This window comes from Castor canadensis, chromosome X (assembly GCF_047511655.1).
Source record: "Castor canadensis chromosome X, mCasCan1.hap1v2, whole genome shotgun sequence".
Classification (NCBI taxonomy): domain Eukaryota; kingdom Metazoa; phylum Chordata; class Mammalia; order Rodentia; family Castoridae; genus Castor; species Castor canadensis.
Window position 1 is genome coordinate 93,285,212 of NC_133405.1, and position 17,990 is coordinate 93,303,201.

At 35.6% G+C, this 17,990-nt stretch overlaps 1 pseudogene; it reads left to right on the forward strand.

The window, feature by feature from the left end:
* The window catches only part of LOC109675687 (ubiquitin-associated protein 1 pseudogene), a 31,845-nt pseudogene extending 13,855 nt beyond the window's left edge, over positions 1-17,990 (forward strand).

Genomic DNA, 17,990 nt, shown 5'->3' on the forward strand with positions numbered 1-17,990 from the left:
ACACCATATAAAATCTTCTAGATTCCTGCTTGAAGGATATAAACCAGACTCCAACATTCTGGAAGAAGGCCAATGAAAGGGGGCTGTGATTCTACTGTCACACATGTCAACTTTGATTTTTATCCCTTTGTTTATAACCCTGGGTTTTACTCCAGTCTCTGCTATGCTTGATGTCTCCATGTCTAAAACCTCTCAACTTCAATTTTTTCTGAGAATAAACCTCAGGAATGTTGTAGAATAGTCATTGAATTGCAAGGCAGGGGGAAAATTCGAGTGTCTGATCGCTATATATACAGGCTTCATTTCTATTTTCCAAAGTACTTTGTGCCTCCAACTCCTAAACTTTTTTCAGTTTGATGGGGGTGGGTCAAAATGTCTTGTTTCTTGGAGGCATTCAAATTACTGTGTTCTCTCATCTGCCCAGTTAATTATTCCTCATCTGTCTGCTTTTTACTTTCCCCAAATTTCTGAAATATCTCATCTATTGTTATGTTTTTCCCACTCTCTTTTCCCCAGTGAGTGTACATGTTTTTGTTCCTTTATTATTATTTAGTAGGTTTGGGGATTATATCCAGAGTGCCTGTGGATTGATATTTAACCATATTTAAAAACACCTCAGTGCAATGTAAATATGTGGTCCCTTGATGCAATCAGTAGACTCAAAAAGCATGAGATGTATGAGATATATCATCTGGTAAATATGAAACTGTGACTCACACAAACTGTTCTGTAGCATCTCCCTAGGCTGTGGTCACATCAGTGAACAACCATTTTCTTTTTTTATTAGCACATATTAGTTGCACAGAGTGGGTTCATTGTGACATTATGTGCTTACAATATATCTTAATTAGATTCACCCCCTCCACCATTCTCCTTCCCCTCCCCTGAACAATCATTTTCAAAGGACTTTATTTGCTTAGCTGATATCATGTACTGAAGTCTGTTGTTATAGATTTCACTGACTGTATCATTTATTTAATGTTCAAATTGTTTCTACTTGATTATTAGAAGATACCTCTAGATTACAGTATTTAACATATTAAAAATCCATGTTTCACCTGCACCAGTAGCTCGTGCCTGTAATCCAAGCACCTTGGGAGGCTGAGATCAGGAGGATCATAGCTGGAGGCCAGCCTGGACAAATAGTTCTTGAGACCCCATTTCCAAAATAACCAGAGTAAAATGGACTGGAGCAGTAGAGCTCCTGCTTTGCCAATGCAAAGCCCTGAGTTAAAACTCCAGTCCCACCAAAAAAAATCCATGTTTTAATTTAATTTTTGTGTTTCTAAATGATGTTTGCACAATGATGAAATTACCTAACAACAGATTATTCAAAATGTATCCCCATCCATTAAGTGACACATGACTGCATACCACAATTTATTTAACCAGTCCTTTTTTATTTTTATCATTTTTAAACCAGTCCTTAGTTAGTAGAATTTGGGTCTATTGTAAACATTGCTGAAGTGCATTTATTTGCCTTTTATATATATTTGAGTACATTTATGAGATAAATTCCTGTAAGTAGAGTTATTGGGTCAAACAATATGTAGTTTTAAATTTTGCCTTTGGTTTTTCTTTAATGCTCCACAATCATTTATGAAAGCATCCTTATTCTATGACAAGATGTTCTAGACACATTTTGCTTTCTTTTGTCTGCCACCCAAATAACCCTGATTCCATTTGGCAAGGAAAAGTATAAGATCTGGGGACTTGGGGTATTTTAGAATTTTCCACATGACTACTGTTGGTAGGGAGAAGCAGTTTAAGTAATTTAAGTGACAAAGTGGAAGCTTTTTAAGGGTGTGAGTTCAAGTTGATGTTTTCACTTTAATTTCAAGTCCTTTCTTGTCTAGTTCTATTATGACATTTTAAATAATTTGTTCTCTTCATTTTTCATTTGTGCTCACCATGTTTAGTGTTCTTTTGTTTATATCCTCCCATTTACTCGAAATATTGTGCTGCCAGCTTCAGAACTGTCCACTTTTTCACTCCTTGACAAAATAGGCTACAAGGCAGACAACTTTGGATGAATCTTTATACTTGCAGTCTGGAAAGAAATTTTAACCTCCTACCATTGAGCCTCAGGGAATTCTGATGGCGTAGGGTACCTAGTATCAAAATAGAGTCCTTATGCACTTAATGAAAAGGAATAACTAGGCAAACGTTGGCTTATGAAGTTTTCATGCCATACATACATACATAGGTCTAGGTCCAGCTTGTGAAGTTTTGACTAAACCTCTCCCAAGTGCCAGAACAGTCTTGGTGTTGTCCTCTGAGTCTTACTACTTATTCCTTCTTTTCTTCTTGTTTTTCATCACCGGTGCTGCTGTTCATTTATTTGTAATAGGCAGTTTGAGCAATTTTTCATAGGACCTTGGCTTCTTTGTTGGCTCACGTGGCTTCTGTGTTGTTCTATTTTAGAGCCATCAAAGCCCATCATAAATCTCAGCAAATATGTTATCAAGAATTGTAATGGAGATGTGCCAAATAATAACAATCTAAAAATCTATCCACTCATCTCATGCCGCTCAATTTATATAAGGTCCTATAATTTTCAAAATATTGACTTGCTTCATGAAAACAAACTCACAAAAGAAAAAAGCACAAATTGATTATAGCACATTACAGTTAAATTTCACATCCTTTTTTTTTGTGTGTGGTGCTGGGAATGGTACCCTGGGCTTTTCCTATGGTATGCAAAAGCTCTTCCACTGAGCTACATCTCTAGCCAACAATCCTATATCCTTAATACATCCAGGTTACCCTTGACATCATTCTAAATAATTTTCACACATACATGGCATACACTGAGACTGGTGTTTTTTTTCCATGTGAAAGCAAATGGCAAATTAAGGAATTTGCACCTATAGAGAATTTTAGATCTTCCAGGTTTGGTGAAAATATCCATATTTTTGCATGGAGCCAGATATGCTAAACTTTATCACCAATTTTGTATTAGAGATAGATATGTAGAAATTATTTGTTCACTCTAGGGATGAAACATATAGTTACTTTTCATGAATTAAAACCAACCTTATGAACCAAGATTTTTACCTATGAGTTTTTGTTCTGTTTAAAGAAAAGATTTTTAGTATAAAACTTTCCAGTCATCAATGTATAAATGTAAATCACATAATAAAGGAGCTGGAGGCGTGGCTCAAGTAGAGCACTTGCCTAGCAAGTGCGAGGCCCTGGGTTCAATCCCCAGTACCACCAAAAAGAAAATCACTTAATATAGGATTTTTAGTAAAGAAATGGGGACTGTGTAGTTCCATTATCACTGCAGCAGCATTAACCTCTTGTTAAGATTTTAAATTGGCTCAGATGAGAGGAAGAAAATCCAGACTTTGGGAAAGAACTGTTAAAAGCCTCTCAGCTCTGAGCATGTTATCACTTACGAGTCTTGCCCTTTTATCTGCTATTTAAGCATTGTGAACTTTAGTACAGCAAGGTCATATCTTTCTTCAAAAGAAAAAATCAATGCCTGAAATATGAAAATTGCACAACTTGTTTACATATTGATAGCTCTAGTACCAGTAGGGCCAAATCTTTCTCTGAAAGAAAAATGCAAGCTCAAGATAAAAAAAAAATCACAGCCTTATTTCTGATAGTACTTGGTCACAAGATCTTTCCACGTCAATAACTTTGGTATTCATGAATCATGAAGCACTAGTAGTGCTTTTAAGAATGGAAATATGTTTTTAATTTAAAAATTATTATTTGTTTAAGAAGTGCCTTCTCAAGCAAAGAATTAATTCAGACGCTTTGAAGCCTGTGAACACTAATTTTTAACCCAATTAGTTTCCAGTGCTTTTCTACGTAGCACAAACTCAATGTCAGAGCTCTTGTATTTAGATCTAGCTCTTTGCCTATAAACAGAGATAAAGAACAGAGCTACTCTCAATGAAAATGTTTATTTCTAATGAGTGTTGGTGCTCAAAAATAGTCCCAGTTTAAGATACTAGCTGCTTCTACAAAGAAAGATCAGAAAGGTTGGGCCATCCTTTATTTTTATCACTTCCCCCCTTTATATTTATATAGTTCTTTGGCATTTACGTGGTTGGCCTTGTTTTGTGGGCCCTATATCATCAACAGATCCCAGAGATTTCTCCCACTTTCTCTTGAGATTAGAATGCTTTTGTAAAATGTCAGGCCATTTCCCCCTTAACCTCTTCTCTTCACTTTGACTTCCTTGGAACTGCATTCCCAAGGAGGTCTGGAAAGGTCCATCAAACGTACTCATGAGGTCTTCCAACTGGCAAATTTCTTTCTTTTTTAAAATTATTATTGTTGTACTGGGGGTACATTGTGACATTTATCAGAATTCTTACAATATATCATAGTCGAATTCACCCTCTCTATCATTCATTCTCCTTCATCTCCCCTCATTCCTGGAATAGTTTCAGCAGGTCTCATTTTCCGTTTTCATACATGAGTACATAGTGGTTCCACCACATCCTCCCTCCTACGCCCTTTCTTTATGTCTTCCCTTTCTATTGGTGCCAACCCCCAGGTAGGACCTGTTTTGCCTTCCTGCTCTCCATTTCTGAAAAAAGACATTTTTCTTTGTATAAGATAGCTATACAGGGAGTTTCATTGTGACATTTTCATGTACTATAACCTAATTGGTTCATCCCCTCTATTTTTGTCCTACTTTAGTCCCCTTCTTATGGTGATTTCAATAGGTTTAAAAATTCTATATTCATTCTTGTGTAGAGAGTACATCAACCATATTCCCCTTCTTGACTTCCTTTTTTTACCTTTCCTCTCTTGTTAGTGACCTCCCCTTAGCATGATCTGTTTTTCATAATATTGCTTGCATTAGTGTTGGGCCTATATTCCACATATGAGAGAAAACAGGCAGTCTTTGGCTTTCTGAACCTGGGTAACTTCACTTAAGATGATGTTCTCCAGTTCTATCCAAATTATCATGTGGTTTTACTTATTTAGAATGTTTAGATGGCGAGTTGTCTTGATTAATTTTTGAGTATTAAACCAAGTTTGCATTCCTAGGATAAACCCTACTTGGTTGTGGGATATTACTATTTTTGCATACTGCTGAACTTTATTGGCTACTGTTTTGTTCAGGAGGTCTACATTATTGATTATGAGAGAGGTTCGATATGTGTTTTTTTCCTCCTTTGTAATGCCTTTGTCTGGTTCAGGTAGCGCTGACCCTGTAAATTTTGTTGGGAAGTGTTACTTCCATTTTCTGGAAGAGACTGGGAAGAACTGGGATGATTTCTTGTTTAAATGCTTGGTAGACTTAGTGAAAACTTCTGGGACTGGAGTTTTTTTTTTCAGAAGTTGTAGAACAATTTTATCTGTTTCAACTTGGGTAAGTTTTGGTATTTATGGTATTTGAGAAATTTGTCTGTTTAATCTAATCTGCTACATTTGTATGCAAAGAATTATTTTGAAGTATTCAGTAATTGTCCCCATAATGTCTTCAGGCTCTGTAGTGACATACCCTCTTTCACTGATAATTTCCATAGCTTGGACCTTCCTTTTTTCTCTGGTCAGTTTTGTCAGATTTATCAGATTTGTCACTATTATTGATCTTTTCAGAGAAGAAGTGTTTATTTTCATTGACTTTTCTGTACTGATTTTTGGTTTTAAATTTTACTTATGTTTGCTCTTACCCCTGTTACTTTCCTTAGCTTGATTTGGATTTATTTTGCTCTTCTTTTTCTAGTCTCTTAAGCTTGGGTTATTGATCTTAAACCTTTCCTCTTTTCTGATAAAAGCTTTTTTTTTCTTTTTTGGTGGGATTGGGGTTTGAACTCAGTGCTTCGTGCTTGCAAAGCAGGTGCTCTACCACTTGAGACACACCTGCAGTCCATTTGGCTCTGGTGGGCCAAATAATATGGGGTATTATGGACTATTTGCCCAGGCTGGCCTTGAAGCATGATCCTCCTGCTCTCAGGCTCCCAAGTAGCAAGTATTGCAAGGCATGAGCCACCACACCCGGCTTGATACAAGCATTTTAATGTGATAAATTTCCCACTAAACTGTGTTTTAGCAGCATCACATAACTTTTAATATATTGTATTAAAATATTTTCTAATTTATCCTGATGCTTCTTCTTTGATTTATGGATTATTTAGAAGTGTTTTGTTTGTACGTGTGTGCAGGTTTTCTTGTTATCTTTCTATTATTTCTTTGTACTTTAGTTATTGTCTGAGAATGTACTTTGTTTAATTTGTATTCTTTTAAATTTGCTGAGGTTTCCTGAGTGATCTAGGATATGGTTTTTCTTGCTGAATGTTCCTTGTGCAATTGAAAAGAATGTATGGCAGGCATGATGGCTCACACTTGCAATCCTAGCACTTGGGAGGCAGAGGCAGGAGGGCCACAAGTTCAAGAATACCCTGGGGCTACATAGCTTGTTCAAAGCCAGAAAAAAGAATTTGATGTTGCTTAATAACCTGTTCAAAAAATGTCAGTTAGATTCGAGGAAACACATTCAGATAGTTCTATGCTTAGTTTTTCTGTATCTTTGGTAATTTTCTGTTGAATTCTTTAACTGTACCTTGTGTGTTTATTTATTTTTTCTTTCAGTTATTTCAATTTAGATTTAATTGAAAACATTTCTCATGCATAGATACCTAAACGTGGAATTAATGGTGATCTAGTAAACTTATGTTTAACTTTTCATGAAATGGCCACACTGTTTCCCAAACAAGTTGTACTATCTTACATTTCTACCAACAACGCTTGGTGGTAGAAATTTTTTTTTTAATTTATTTCTTTCTGCACCGAAATTCCCTCTGATTTATTCAAAGTCTTGGAGGTGGCGCGGAGGTTTTTTCCCCTTAGAAATCCTTTCAAATATTTGTTATCGTCTGCCTTTTCTGTTATAGATATAGCAGCTGTGAAGTGGTATCTCATTGTGTTTAATTTGCATTTCCTTAATGACTAATGATACTGAGAATTTTTAGATGTACTTATTAGCCATTCTCTTCTATTTGGTGAAATGTCTAAAAAATTTTGCTTATCTGTTCATTTGTAGATTCATATTATTGAAATGTAAGCATAAGTATTTGGAGTCATAGTTGAAAATGGACAGGGCTGTGATTTTTTTTTTTGGTGGTACTGGGGTTTGAATTCAGGGTCTCATGCTTGCTAGGCAGACACTGCTACTTGAGCCACTCCTCAGTTCTTGAAATGAAAGCATTATTTACATATTCCAAATATAAGTCTTTTATGTGAAATATGATCTTTAAGTATTATCACGCAGTTTGTGGCTTGACTTTTCACTTCCTTAATGTGTCTTTCGATGTGCAATCATTTTTAATTTTAATGAAATCAAATTTAACAAGCTTTCTTTAATGAATCATGCTTTTGATGTCACATTTAAGAATGCTTTTCCTAATTCAAGGACATGAAGATTCTTCTCCCTATTTCTTCTCAAAAGTATGGTTTTATTACTTTTAATTAGGTCTATGATCCATTCGAGTTACTTTTTGTATAGGCATGAGTTTGTTGTTTTGCATGTGATTATTTAACAGTACTTTATTTATTGAAGAGATCATTTCCCCACTCCAATTGAATTGGTTGGCACTTTTGCCTCAAAGTAATTAAGTATAAATACAAAGGTTTACTTCTGGACTCTCAATTCTATTTTATTGACATGCTTGTACATCTTTATGTCAGTACTATACTTCTTGATGTAATTTTGTGTATTCAGAGTTCTTTGTTTTTCTATATAAGTTTTCAAATTAGTTTGCTAATTTCCGCAAAATGCCTTCTGAGATTTGGTAAATAGTGCATTAAAACTATAAGTTTCAGGAGAAATGTCAGTGTGATAATATTGATTTTTTTCAATCCATGAACACGAAATGTCCCTTTGTTTATGTAGATTTTGTTCAATTCTTCTTACCGATGTTTTGTTATGTTCAATATACAAGTCTTACACTCCTTTTGTTAAATACGTTGCCAAATAGCTTACAGTTTATGATACTATTGTGATTAAATTGTTTTCTTAATTTTCTTTTCCAACTGTTCATTGCTAGTATGTAAATATACAATTGATTTTTAACATATGACTTTCATATCTTGAGACTTTATTGAAGTCATTCATTAGATCTACATTTTTCTCTGTAGATTGATCTGGAAATCTACCCTCTTAATAAAATTTTAAGTGCATAATATCACGTAGTTAATACATACTATGTTGTACAGCAGATCTCTAGAATTTTTTTATTCTGTTTTTTATAACTGAAACTTCTTATCTACTAAGAAACAACTCTATCTCTTCTCTTCCCTTCCTCAGCCCCTGGCAACCATCACTCTACTTTCTGTGAGTTTGACTATTTTAGATACATTGGAAAAATACAATATTTTGTCCTGTGACTGGCTTATTTCATTTAGCAAAAAGCACTTGAGATTCATCCAAGTTGTTGCGAATGATAGGATTGCCTTTCTTTAAAAAAAAACTTCCTTTATTTTTTGGGTGGCACTGGAGTTTGAACTCCGGGCTTGACACGTGGCAGGCTTACTGCTTGAGCCATTCCGATAACTTGTTTGCCTTCCTTTTTAAAAGCTCAATAATATTTCATTGTATGTGTCTCTCACATTTTGAAAATCCATTCTTCTATCCATTTGCATTTGTGTTGTTTCCATGTCTTGCCCATTGCTAATAATGCTGTAATGAAGACGGGAATGAAGATAGTCATGCAGTCTTTGAGGCTCTTTCTGATCATTTTTTTCTTCAATTTTAACTTCAGATTGAGTAATCTATGTTTATTTATCTTCAAATTTGCTGATTTTTAAATTCTGCCAACTGATTATCTGCTGTTGAGCTTGCCTAGTGATTTTTAAATTTCAGTTATTTTACTTTTAACACTAGAATTTCTATTTCATTAAAAACAATTTATCCAAATGACCAAAGCATTGTATGCACATATGAATAATAAAACAATAAAAATTAAAAAAATAATTTATCCATATTGGTCTTCTCCACCTGATAAATTATTGTTATCAATTCTTTAATTTTTAAAGCATGTTTTGCTTTCTTTCTTTCTTTTTTTTTTTTTGGTAGTACTCAGGTTATGCTTGTTAGTCAGGTGCTCTACCATGAACCACTCCCCTACTCCTTTTTACTTTAGTTATTTTTTCAAATAGGATCTTGTGTTTTTGCCTGGGCCAGTCTGGACTGTGATCCTCCTATTTATACTTCCCAAGTGGCTGGGGAGACAGGCATGTGCCACCACGCCCAGCTTATTGATTGAGATGGAAGTCTTGCTAACTTTTTGCCTGGGTTGGCCTGGAACTGCTATTCTTCCAATCTTCGCTTCTTGAGTAACTGGGATTACAGGTGTGAGCCACCGTGCCAAGGTTTAATTCTTTAAATATACTCATAATATACTCTTTATAAGTGTTGCCTGTTAGTTTAATTTCTAGGCCTCCTCAGTTTCTGTGACTGCTTTTCCCCTCTGTGGATGGGTCCTATTTTCCTGTTTGTATGTCTCATCATTTTTGGGTTGAAATTTGTTCAGATAAGGTATTAGTAAGGTTTGGTTTGCAGCCAACTGTGGTGTGTTGCTTTTGCTGATTTCTTTGTTTTTGTCTTATTTTGGTGACTTGCCTGGAGTAATTCCTCTACAGTGTCTAGCACACTGATGTCTCTTCTCAGCTTTTTACATTCTTGTTTATGTACGTGTGTATGCATGTATTTTAGAGATGGAGATCTCACTATGCCGCCCAGGCTAGGTGTGAACTTCTGGGTTCATATAATCCTCCTACCTCAACCTCTTGAGTAGCAGGGACTATAAGTGTGTACCACTGCACCTGGCTTATTTTTCTTTTTAAACTTTGCTTCCTAGGAGTAACCCTTGGAAAGCGTTGCTTACTTGTCAGCCAATCATTGATCAATTGTTGACCCAGTAAGACTTCTGCCATTTGCCCATTGATTTATGTAGTTTTAGCAACTCATTTGCAGTTTTGGCAGATTACTTCAAAGCAGAAATGCATGAGGAATTGGGTCTGCTGAGAGGAAATCATGCAAAATATTTGTAAGCAGAAAGTACATTGGAAACATGTCAAATCATAGTAAACAAGAGTTTCTGTGGCTTTCCTAAGGCAAGACGAAAATGAAAAAAAAGGAAAGAAAGCATTCTTTCTCATTTCTAGATTTGCATCATCTGGAGTAACTGGAAATTGTCCAGAAGGCATACTTGGTCTTTGTGCTTCAATGGAATTGAACGTAAAAGAGAAAAGTTCTGGCAGTTTGCAACTCTTCCCTTGATCTCACTTTTTTTTTAATAGAAGACCTCTTGTTCAGACTTTGACAATAAGATAATTATGATAATTAAGTCCCTCTCTGTTCTCTTCTGAGCAAGTGTACAGTCTTATGCAAGTACACACTTCTAGCCTTCCAGGGATTATGTGTGAGTTTGTCCAGGTCCATTAACATTGTCCTCTGTCCATCATAACTTCTTCCTGTTAAACTTCTTGCTATTCTGTTGTTTGTCTCAAGCAGTATTGCAAACTTGTTATTCCAGCTTCTTTGTGTTTACATGGTGCATCCTTTCCCATCATTTTACTTCTTCTAGTTTACTGCTCTCTCTATATTTGAAATAAATTTCTTGGAGACAGTATACTTATGGTTCCTATTTTTTGTTCATTCTGACAATCTCTGTCTTCTAACTGGCATGTCTAGATCAGGGGCTGGCAAACTATAGCCTGCAAGACAGCTGCATGTTTTTGTAAAAAGGTTTTATTGGCACACAGTCGTGCCCATTTGCTTCTGTATTGTCTATCGCCACTCTTGAGCTACACCAACAGAGTTGAGTAGTTGTGATAGTGACTATATGGCCCTCACATTTAAAATATTTACCATCAGACCTTTAAGAAAAAGTTTGTCAGCTCTTGGTTGATGTTGAATATAATCATTGATATGTTTGGGTTTAATTAGGCAATTTTATTGTTTGTTTTCTCTTTGTTTCCTATGGTTTTGATTCCTATTTCCCATTTATTCCTTCTTTGGGTAATTTGAACTTTTGTTAGTGCTCCATTTTATCTGTTGTGATTCTGACTATACTTCTTTGTTCAATGGTTGCTCTATGGATTACCAAATTCCTGTTTCACTTAAATGTAGCCACCTTACCTTCACTTAAATGTAAACACCTCTTACAGGGAAGAGGAAATCAAGCAAAATATTTGTGAGCTGAAAATACAAAATGCAGTAACTTAATTCATTTGTTCTTCCTGCTATATGCCATAGCTCTGTCTACTACTTATTTTATATACTTTTATATACATACATATATACATATTTATTGCTTTCAACAGCCAGGCCTATTTTTAAAAACCCAAGAGGAGAAGAATAGCCTATTTGCCCAGAAATTATTTTGATTTGTTCTTCTGCAATTTCTTCTGGCATAATTTCCTAAGAAATTCCTTTAGCAATGTTTTAGACCAAATATGTTGGTTATGAACTCTGGTAGTTTTCCTTCATTGAAAAATGACCTTATTTAATCTTCATTTCTAATGCATATTGTCACTGGCTGTAGACTTCTGGATTGAGTTATTTTCTTTTAGCATTTAAAAAATGTTTACCAGACAAAGCATGGTAGTGCACAGCTGTAGTCCCAGGACTTGGGAAGCAGAGGATTGTGAGTGTGAGGCCAGCCTGGGTTACAGAGCAAGACCCTGTCTCAAAAACCAACCAATCAACCAAAAAAAAAAAAAGCAAGAAAAGAATACAAACTATCATGCCACTTCTTCCTGATTTCTATGATTTCTGTTGAGAATACACCATCATGAAAAACACAATACATTGTTTTTCTCTGCCTGTGTTCAAGATTTTTCTTTGTTTTCAGCAGTTTGATTGTAACACATTTTAGCTGGGATTTCTTTGGCTTTATCTCATTTGGGGTTTGTTTAATTACTTAAATCTGTAGGTTTATCTTTCACCAAACTTTGAAAGTTTTCAAAGTCATTATTTCTCTATGTATTTTTGTTCAGCATTACACTCTTTCTGCTCTCCTTCTGGCACTCCATTGGAACTCCAATAGCATGAATATTGGTTTTAAAAATTGTTCCATGTGTCCCTGAAGCTCTGATCATTTCCCCCCAATCTAGTTTTTTTCTTTTGTTCAGACTAGTTAATTTCTCCTATTCTATCTTCAAGTTCACAGATTCTTTCCTTTTTTCTCATACTTCAGCGAAGTTTACTTTTATTTGCATTCTAAAATTATCATTTGGTTTTTCTTGATATTGTCCATGTATTTTCTGAGATTTTTAATCTTATCATTTGTTGCAAACTTAAAAAATATTTGAAAATATGGAACTTCCCTCCTCTGAAACAATTGCAATTAAGTAGCTAACATGATACCTCATAATTCCTGAATACTTTCTTGCAGTAAAATTTTTTGCCTAAACTAGGCAAATCTCTGGTGACAGAAGATGATCACATTTGTTCTTGTTCTGCATTTTTTGCCTATTTTGTATTTCCACATGAATTTTAAAATCAACTTTTCAATTTTTACTAAAAGTGCCCGCTATAATTTTGATTGTGATTCCATCAAATCTGTACATCAATTTGTGAAAATTGTCATCTTAATCATATTAAGTTTTCTGATCAATTGTGGTACTTAGCGTACTGATTTTTCACATATTTCTTTTCTTTTTTTTTTTTTTTGTGGTACTGGGGTTTGAACTCAGGGCTTTGTGCTTGCCAGGCAGGTGTTCTATCACTTGAGCCATGCCTCCAGCCTGAGGCACATCTTTTGTCAGGTTTATCCCTAGGTGTTTTATATTTTTTCATGCTATCTGAAATGGTATTTTTTATATTTTTCTCTCTTGGGTCGCATTTTGTTTCCTTTGGTTGATTTATTTACTTATATTAACTAAAATCCAGTTTATATTAGGTTTTATATCCATATTATAACACATCTATGGGTATAAACAAATGCATAATATAGTGTATTCACCATTAAGTATTTTACAAAATAATTTTCCTGTCCTAAAAATCCCCCATGCTTCACCTATTCATCTCTCCCTGAGGACCCTAGGCAACCACTGATATTGTTGTAATGGTTTTGCCTTTTATAGCATGACATATACTTGGAACGATGCAGTTTGTAGCCTTTGCAGATAGTCTTCTTTCACTTAGCAATATACATTTGAGGTTTCTCCATGTCTTTTTTTGGTGGGAATGGGATTTGAATTCAGGGCTTCACACTTGCAAAGCACCAGTGCTCTATCGCCTGAGTCACATCTCCAGTCTCTCCATGTCTTTTCATGGCTTGAGAGCTCATTTCTCTTTCTTTTTTGATGGCATTGGGGTTTAAACTCAGGGCCTTGTACTTGCTAGGTAGGTGCTCTACCACTTGAGCCACTCCCCCAGCTTCAGAGAGCTCATTTCTTTTTATTGTTGAATAATATTCCTTGAATGGCTGTACCATTCAAGTAGATATGTAGATACTACATATCTACTGAAGAATATCTTGATTGCTTCCAGTTTTTACAAATTATGAATAAAGTCTCCATAAACAGCCACCTGCAGGTTTTTGTGTGGATATAAGCAGTCAGTTTTCTTCTGGATTTGGGCCATTTAAATAGGTGTATAATAGCATAATATTTTTGTTTTAACTCACATTTCCCTAATAATATATGATCTTGAGCATCGATGTGTATGCTTGCTTTCATCTGTATTATCTTCTTTGGTGAAGTGTCTTCAAGTCTTTTGCCCATTTTCAATCAAATTGTTCATTTTCTTTTTGTTGAGTTTTAAGTGTATTTTGGATAATAGTTTTTCTCAGACATATCTTTCACAAATATTCCATCCTAAAATAGCTTGACTTTTCATTCTCTTGACAGTGTCTTTCATAGAGCAGAAGTTTTTAATTTTATTAAAGTCTAATTTACCAATTTTTCTTTCTTAAGTTATGCCTTTGGTGTTGTATCAAAAAACTCATTGCAAGCCCACATGACATCAACTAGATTTTACTTTCATGTTGTTTTGTACAAGTTTTGTAGTTTTGACATTTACATTTAGGTTTATAATCCACTTTGAGCTAATTTTTTATAAAAGGTGTGAGATCTGTGTCTAGATTCATTTTTTTCATGTGGATGTCCAGTTGTTCCAGCACCATTGTGGAGAAGACAATTTTTGTGCCAATGTATTCTCTTTCTTGTTCTCTGAAAGATTCAGTTGAGGCTGGAGGTGTGGCTCAAACTGTAGAGTTTAGCAAGCTCATAACCCTGAGTTCAAACCCTGGTCCTGCCAAAAAAAATAAAGAAGAAGAAAAACGCAGTTGATTATATTTATGTGGATCTGTTTCTGGTCTCTGTCCTATTCTAATGATCTATTTGTCTATTCTTTTGCCAATACAATACTGTCTTGATTCCTACAGCTTTATAATACATCTTCAAGTTGGGTAGTGTAAGCCCTCTGACTTTATACTTCTCAGTATTGTGTTGGATTGCTCTCTGATCTTTGAATGTTTAACCAGTCCTGAATTCTTGGATAAACCGTATTTGGTCGTGATATGCTTTTGCTGTTAGAAATCTTGCCTCTGTATTCATGAGAGATATTGGTCTATGTTTTTTCTTTTCTTGTAATGCCCTTGTCTGATTTCATGGTAATCCTGGTTTTACAAAATGAGTTAGGAAGTATTCCCTGGCCTTCCATTCTAGGGAAGAATATGCTTAGAATTTGTATTACTTTGTCCATAAATACTTGGTAGAATTCACCATTGCAGCCATCTTGGCCTGGAGTTTTCTTTATAGGAAACATTATAATTAAAAGTTGAATTGCTTTCTTAACTTCTTTTTGCAACAAATTATATTGGCGTATAAAAAAAGTTCAATTTCTTTCTTTTGTGAATTTTAGCTTATTTGCATTTTTGTTGACACATTTTAATTATTCATATTTGTAGGGTAAACTCTACTACTTATATACATGAATATATTATGCAATGACCTTATCAGGGTAAGTAGTATATCCATCGCCTCAAACGTTTATCATTTCTTTATGGTTAGACCATTTCAAATTCTCTTTTCTAGCTATTTTGAAATATATTACATTATTATTAACTGAGGTCACCCTATTGTGTAAAGAACATCAGAACTTCCTCCCCCTACCCAATTGTAACTTCTAACCAATGACTCACCTCTCTTCATCCTCATTTCCCCTCTACCCTTCCCAGTCTTTTATAGCCACTCTTCTATTCTCTACTTCTATAAAAATAGCTTTTTCCAAATGAGTGATACCATGTGGCATTTGTCTTTCTGTGCCTAGCTTATTTTACTTAATATAATGTCTTCGCAGTCTATCCATTTTATTGTAAATGACAAGATTTCATCTTTTTAATTGCTGAATAATATTAAATTGTATAGATATACACATTTTCTTTGTGTCCATTGATTCCATATCTTTGTTATTGTGAATAGTTCTATATTAGACATGGGAATCACATGTCTCTGACATACTGATTTTATTTCCTTTTCACACACACACACACTCACACTCACACTCACTCTCAGTACTAGGATTGTTGGATCATATGGTAGTTCAATAGAAAGTTCAAATATAAGAAGGACAAAAACCATATGGTCATTTCAATAGATGCAGAAAAAAGGATTCAACAAAATTAAACATTCCTTCATGATAAAGTTAGAAATTGAAGGTATGTACCTAAACTTGATAAAAGTCATATATTGAAAACCCTACAGCTAATATTGTACTGAATGAAGAAAAGTTGAAAGCTTTTCTCCCAAGATCCGGAACAAGACAAAGATGTCTACTTTCACTGTTTCTATCCAATGTAGTACAGAAATTCTAATCAGAGCAATAAGGCAAGAAGAATAAATAAAAGGAATCCATGTTGGAAAGGAGGAAGTCAAATTGTTCGTTTTGCATATGACATAATCTGTATAATCTTATAGATAGAAAACCCTAACAACTCCACCAAATGCTGCTAGAATTAATAAACGAATTCAGTCAAGTTGTGGGATACGAAATCAACATAGAAAAATCAGTAGTATTTCTGTATGCTGATAGTGAACTATCTGGAAAAGAAATCAAAAAATCAATTTTACTTACAATAGTTATAATAAAATACATAAGAATAAATTTGACTAAGGAGAGACTTCAATATGAGGCTGTAGAACTGGTAGTGCTACCTGGCCTGGGGGGGTAGAGTTGGAAGAGGTGCCATTTGCTCACCATAGGGATATCAGGAGCTCAGCAGGAACTGAGTCTGGGAGGCCTGATGGTGCCAGTATGGTTCAGCTTTTGGGATGGCAGCGTCTAAACGGTTTCTAAGAAGTTGGGTGCAGATTTTCATGGAACTTTCAGTTAGTTTGATGATGTCCCATTTCAGATAGGTGACAAATTCAAAATACCAGCTAAAGTTGGTCTTCCTCTTGGCTTCTCCTTGCCTGATTGTTTACAGGTTGTCAGAGAAGTGCAGTATGACTTCTTGGAAAAGAAAACCACTGAGTGGGCTGAAGATACTAAGAATATCCAAGAAGCCCAGAGAGTAACAGAATGTAAGGCTGAGGAAGCAGAAGCTGAAGTGAATTCTAAGAGTGGTCCAGAGCATGATAGCAAAATGAGCTACACCAAGACTTACAGTACAGCCACAATGCTACCTCTTATCCTAGTCAGCTTATAGCACAACAGCATCCTCACTCCGACTCAGCAGTAGTGCCACAAAACAAAGTTCTCAACCTACCCCACACGAAGGCTGACTTCGAGTTTTGAAGAGAACCCATTTGATAATCTGGAGTTAAAAACTATTGATGAGAAGGAAAAGCTGAGAAACATTCTGGTAGGAGCAACTGGACCCATTATGAATTTGTTATTGGACAATAACATGCTCAGAGGAGGCGCTGGGTCTGTGTTACAGAATGAAGAGGTCTTGGCAACCTTGAAGAGTGCAATCTTAGATTTCAAGCCTCTTCATAAACCCAATGGCTTATAACCTCACCACAGTTGGGTAACTGAAAAGATGACACTGTTTTCCAAAGTGTCCCTCCCCTCCATCCGCACAGTAAGCAATATCAATATCAAATCTCTGTCCTCCTCAAAACTTGACTCTTGTGATAGAAATCAGAAGACAATCAAGCTGGCAAACACATTCCATAGCACATGCTACCTCTGCAGTGGCGCGTCCCAGAATTTACCACAATGGTGCCAGTGAACTCAATGAAGACCATACTCTTGGGCTTTCAGCTTTGAATTAGGACAGTGAGAGGTACCAACTGACACCCTCCTAGATGCCTTCGCTGCTTGTTTTGTCTGTGGAAGAGTAATCACCTACAAATACAGGTCCTACAGTCACCTCTCCGAATTTTTCAGTGTCACAAGTGCACAACATACCCAACTGTCCCTAGGCCTATTCTTAACTTCAGGCACTGTCCCCCAATGAGTGTAGTGTGTGGAGGTAATGGTCAACATAGGCTACTTATAAATGTGTTTTGAGAGCCGTGAAGAAGAAAGGAGAGAATATTGAGCAGATTCCTTTATTCCTTATTTTTAATTAGGATATATTTGTTGTACAGGGGGATTCATTGTGAAAATTCTGAATAGGCTTACATTGTACATTGGTTAGATCACCCCCACCATTCTCCACCCCCCGCCGCCACCTCCCTGCCCCACTTAAAGCAATTGCAAGAGGTTTCATTGTTCTATTTCATATATGTATATGAAGTCCATCAACCATATTCCCTCACCTTCATCTCCTCCATTCACCCTCCCCATCTCACAAGTACCCCCTACACTGTACCTGGTTTTCAGTCCTGTCTTTCATTATTAATTACAAAATGAGTGTTCAAAGGGGTTGCTCAAAGTAACCTCTCTGTTAGTATACTTTACTTTGCTCAGTTCAATCCCTTCCTTTGTTTTCCCTTACCCCCTCCCTCTCACCCCTCATTATTTAACAGTTTTCAATACACATTGTAATATCCTCTGCCTTGAGCAAATTCTTGACTATCTCTTTTCCCTTGTGAGAAGGGCTTCTACCCTCTTTTAG